Source organism: Malus domestica, chromosome 03 (assembly GCF_042453785.1).
Source record: "Malus domestica chromosome 03, GDT2T_hap1".
Taxonomy (NCBI): Eukaryota; Viridiplantae; Streptophyta; class Magnoliopsida; order Rosales; family Rosaceae; genus Malus; species Malus domestica.
The window spans coordinates 23,143,295-23,149,294 of NC_091663.1; positions in this window are offsets into that span (position 1 = coordinate 23,143,295).

Consider the following 6,000-nt stretch of genomic DNA (forward strand, 5'->3'; position numbering starts at 1 on the left):
TTATAACCGTTTCGGCATTTTCATTTGTTTAATAATATTATTATTTTGTTAGTCTTGTTTGTTCCGCACTCTGATATTCAACTTGTTATCAGAGCAGGTTTCATCATTCGGGATTTAATCTGCTTTGGGTTGGTATCTGTTTGCTTGTTTCCGTTGTTGTATGTGTTCAGATTGTCTAGTTGTGTTTGATTGTTTGCAGAAAAAAAGTCTGGAAAAAGGTCTGCTGAAAAAATAAAAAATAGTTTGTTTCTGACCGCCTTGCACTTCGTTCATGTTGCTGCAGTCAGTCCCGTTGCATATGCTCGCTTCCGCAACTTGTCATCTTGTCAACCTCCTCAATATTGTCCAAGTATAGATCTGCTAAAACCCATAAACCTATGCACCTCTATCTCGCGGAGGTGGAATGTATGCCCTCCCATTTCCATACTCTCCCTTATCCCCTCCTGTTTGTGTGGTCATAGTTAAGCCACGTCAACATTTTATATTCCTATTACTTTTTGTTTTATTATTTTTTATAAAAAATTAATATAAAATGTTGGCGTGGCTTAACCGTGATCACACATCACAGGAGGAGATGAGGAGAGTATGGAAATGAGAGGGCTAACAATCGCACCATCACCACCTGCAATATGAAGAATCTAGATTTGAGGATCCGCCGCCCTGCCTGCTTGTTGTCTTCGCCTGTTTCTTCTGTCTTTCTCCTTTTCTCGTGTCTGCATAGAAAAAATAAAGAAGGCAAAAAAGAGAGAAGTTGAAAGGCAGGAGAAAAGAAAAGAAAAAAAAGGAAAAAGGAAAAGAAAATAAGAAAGAGAAAAAAAAAAGGAAATTTTTTTTGGCTGTTTGTTTTAGGCCACACGGCCAAAGGGAAAAACATGGTTAAGTTTGTGTTTAGGCCACATGAGTTATTGGCTTGTTTGAGATTGTTTTGTGACCGTCATTCAAGTGCTTGGAATTGTGACCACTCGAGTGATTGTGTTTGTGTTTGTTTGTTCATTGCTACAATTGAGATATGGAAATCTCGTCCGTTTAGTGACGGGTTCTTTCCATTCTCTCAACTCTAGCCAGTTTGCTAGCCAGAATCAAGTCAAGTCAAGAATCAAGAATCAAGAATCAAGAACTAGTTTGCCAGTTTGCCAGTCAAGTCAAGTCAAGTCAAGTCAAGTCAAGTCAAGTTTGCATGCCTGCCAGTCTGCCTAATGGAGCCAGTCCGCATCTGCTTGTTTGCAAACTCATGTCGTATATCACCATGAGTTTGACAGGGGGTGTTAGATTATATTAGTATTTTAGGTATTATATTGTTTGGGTTTTCTTATAAGTTTAGTTTGGGCCTAGCCTGTCAGCATTAGGGTTAGTTTATTATAAATAGAGTGTTTTGTTATTCCTTAGAGAAAAGTTAGTCACAATGTAGCCTCTTAGGATTTTGTAGCCGTTTCGACATTCTCATTTATTTAATAATATATTATTTTATTAGTCTTGTTCGTTCCGCACTCTGATATTCAACTTTCATAAATCCTCATAAAGAGAATTCAGAGAGGATTCTCATCTGAATTATTGGGCTTGTAAATTTGTCTTGGTCTTGCTTCTCAAAGTGGGGTAGTGGTTTTAATTATGTTCCATTACACTGAGATTTTAAAATAATGTCTACACATTTCAGGTTATTTGAACGTATGATTCTTTGTTAAATTGATTAGTGATAAATGTTAGACTAGCCCTTCGTTCGACATAAAAGTCACATTTGCATTAGGAATTGAGAACAAAAATGGGAAAAGAGTAGTCTTGATTTGTTCTATGAACTGCTGGTTGAGAGGAAGACGAAACTTTATGATGACTATTTGTTATTTAAGCAGTGCAAGTGTGGTTTTCTTGTCAGCCTAGAAAACTAATCTCGCACTTGTTATGTCATCAATTTGATTCTCATTGAAGCTGAAGAAAGTTGAAATTTTATTGTCCATTTTTTGAAATTTAAGGCTTAAACATTGAGGCGTAGATGTGGTTAGCTCATGAGTTTGTTAACACTTCATGCATTAGAGAGAGATCAATGAAAATCAAATCATACAACTCAAATTTTCCATTGGTAGGCAAATATCCAACCTAGCCCAGCCCTACCCTAGTCACTGTCAAGGCCCTAGTTCTTCCCATGCCTCCTCACCTCCACCCCCATTTTAAATAAACGGAAGATTGTAAAATATTTGAAAAGAATTTGTAGCTCGCATGGTTTTAACTTTTGAGCATTTACCACTGAGCCACCATATATGTTCGAATACTTTTTTCCTTAATCTTGTCGTATAAACATATAGTACAAATGCTTAACATGTAATTATATGATTAAGTGTAATTCACCTATCGATCACAGTTAAGCTTAGGTTACTAGTTTCCACCATACTTTTGAGAAACAACTCAACTGCTTTATCAGAAAAAATGGAAATTGGATAATCAGAAAACTATAATTTTCTAAACGAGTGAACGACTTGATATGTATAGTTTATAATAAAAGTTTAAACAAATTGTTATCGAAGTTTCGCTTTGGCAGAGTTGTTAAGGCGTCTACTTGCTAAGACTTACTCCAACCCTTAGAGTAAAATTCAAATTTCTCCAAGTATATAGCGTTTCAACGTGAGAATTCGAATATCTCAGGCGACGATATTCTTTTTATTGCTTCTTTTTTTTTTCTTTTCAACTTTGTTTCTTTGTTCTCTTTGGGCCGAACCTTTCTTGCTGTAATTACTCAACTATTCCCCACTACAAACTCATGATGTGACAACCAAAATCAAAGCAAAGGTTGATGACTGAATTTGTTATTCTCCTCTCATTTTATTGTATAATTTTTTAAGCAAATTATATTTTACATACTCAGAGTTTGATATCTATAACATATTGATTCGCGAAGATTAAAACGTAACAAAGTGCACGCTCAAAGTTATAGATCCTTGCAACATTAATCCTTCCATTAATTAAGTTGACGGTAGGTAACCATTACATTTGAAGGTATGTAATTCAATAATTTTTTGAAAAAGGTTATATTTTACACACTTGAAGTTTGATATCTATAACACATTGGTTTCCGAAGGTTAAGAAAGAGCAAAGTGCACTCCCGAAGTTGTAGATCGTTGGAACAATAATCCTTCCATTACCTTCTTGCTTTTCCCTTTCCATGATCTGCTGTTGAAACCACTAGTTTCATTGTTAAGTTTGGCAAATAATAATCTTCTAATCCTTAGTTTGGAATATAAATCATGTTTATGGACTACAAATGATAAAAAACCAAACATACCTTGGTGTATATTTGGTATGATACAAGCCATGCATATGTTGCACATGAACGCTAGGTTTGAAGCTATCTTGATGCCAGTTCATGACACTCAAATTAATTAACCAAATATGCTTTCATGATCACGATCTGATTTTTTCATTTCTCCATTTTTTTTTCAAAACTATAACCCACTGCCTGCACAACCACCCTTCTCACCACCACTTTTTGTTAGTCCCAGGGCCGGCCCTGAAAGTAGCCGGAAGAGGCGACCACCCAGGGTCCCAAGTGGGAGGGGCCCTGAAATTCATTTAGCTTATCTGTTAGGTTATGGATAAATACCATAAATCTCAGGGCATGACTAACTAAGTCCTTATCAGTCTCATGCCATTAAAACCCAACGAATCAACTCACCTTGAGAACTCGACAAAAGATGATGAACTGCGCTAGAAAGAACTCGAAGTCATTTCCTCACTCCTGAACCTTAATCCCAAAAACTATATGGATAGCTTAGGGTTTGTGATGATTGCAGAATGAGTAGGGACCTTAATTATTTATAGGCTTCAACCTAATAAAGTCATACCCATAAATGGAATATCTTATAAAACCCTAATAGCCTATGACTGTACTATCAAAGCCTGTGACAAGAAAATCCCTTAATTGCACCAAGTTAAATTCGAGTATATCACTTAACTTGGTGCACAAGGAATAATTATAATTAAGTTCTAACCTTGTTTCCTAAGTAAACTGTGAAATGAAATCCAGTTAGGGAATTAGGGTTTGATCTAACTGTTGGTATGAATCAACTTTCCTATTTATTATGGATTTGTAATTGTTAGGGATTTCCTCCTTGAATAGGACTTCTATGTACCAAGACATCCTTTTACTTGTATATATATTTCCTCCTTGAGAGAAGAATACAACACAACAATTCAAACCCTAAAATTCTCATAGTTTTACACGTTTTTCTTGGCATCAAAACATGTTTCAGCCTGTCTTTTTCCCATAAAAAAACCTTAAACTCCAAAAACCTATTCTTGCCTTGTGGCTTCCTTGGCTGCCGGCCCCTAAACTTGTAATTGTCTTGTGTTTAGGACAATCAATCCTACCCAAAACCAAATTTTTTTACCAAGTACTGCTTTGTGTTTTTTAAGCACCACAAAAATCTTGATCCTCGTGTGTGCATCTTGTTCTTGGCAGTCGACACTGAAAATCTTAAACCTAAGCCTACCACAGCAATCTGTTGCAACCATGGGAAATAAGACAATATTTTCTCTTGTTGATCAAGTATCCCCTTCTGATGATCATGAGTATTTAGGAAATTCGGGAAAAGACTTAATTGCGTCTAGAGATTGGGACTTTAGTTGGATTATTGATCCTGAGCTATTCACTACATGATGTATGACAAGTCTCTATTTCAATCCATGATTCCTCCTCCAAAAGAGAGCGTCATCACTGTCAATGGAGGTTATTTAAGTAACAGGGGCTGATTCTATTGCAATCACTGCATATTTATCCTTACAACATACATTGCTTATTCTGGCATTATCAAATCATCTTTTATCAGTCAGTCAAGTTATCAAACAACTGGATCCTATAGTACTAATTTTTTTCGCTTCATTACTTGCTTCAGGATACCCAGACTCGGGCTATAATTGGGCATGGTAATGAGAAAAGGGGGTTGCATTATGTCGACATGTGGCTCCTGGCAAAGTGAATCAAGTAAGTAGTGGGACTTGTGAAAAAATTAAGAAGATTTTGTTATGGCATTGGGCTTGCCTTGTTTCGCTATTTATGAAAGCTGGTTGTGTCGTTATTTGATGGTATTTTAGATTCTGAACTAGAGTGTCATGTATGTACTCTAGCAAAGAGTCATCGAACCTTTTACCTTATTGAGTTTCACTAAAAGAATTGTTTCTTTTGAATTAGTGCATTCTGATGTGTGGGGTCCTTCCCCCATTTCAACTTTGCAAGGAATTTGATGGTTTGTGTTATTTGTAGATGATTATACTAGGACAACTTGGCTCTATACAATGAAACACGAGAGCGATATTACTACAATTGTTAAGAATTTTCATTAGATGGTTCAGGCTCAATTTTTGCTTCTTATTAAAGTGCTCCGCTTTGATAATGGAGGTGAGTATGTTAATGTCGAATTATAACTTCTTGTTTTTCTCAGAGCAAGGCACCATGCGAAAAACCACTTGTCCTCAAATACCTCATCAGAATGGGGTGGTAGAACGGAAAAATTGACATATTCGTGAGACAACAAAGACACTTCTCATTGAAACCTTTGCTCTGTAATCTTATTGGGCCGATGCAATTACATATGTCGTTTACGTGATTAACCGAGTGCCATTCGAAGTACTTGATTTTTGCACTCCTCTAGTTGTGTTAGCAGATCATGTGTCCTTGACTCCTTCCCTCAATCCCACCCTTCATATTTTTGGGTGTGTGGTGTATGTTCACCTTCACAATAATCAATGCTCCAAGCTTGACCTTTGTGCAGTGACATGGGTTTTTTTTTGGGCTTTGCTCCACAATAAAAAGGCTACCAGTGTTATCATCTTTCATCACATAAACTCTATGTCATTATGGATGTTACATTCTTAGAATCAAAGATTTTCTTTTCTCCTGATGAACCCAATCGTGTCCTTCAGAGGGAGAAAATTTATGAAGGATCGGTTTGGAGTTAGAAAAAACAATTATTAAACAATAGTTGTTGGAACCAAATTTGTACACCGCATGGATAA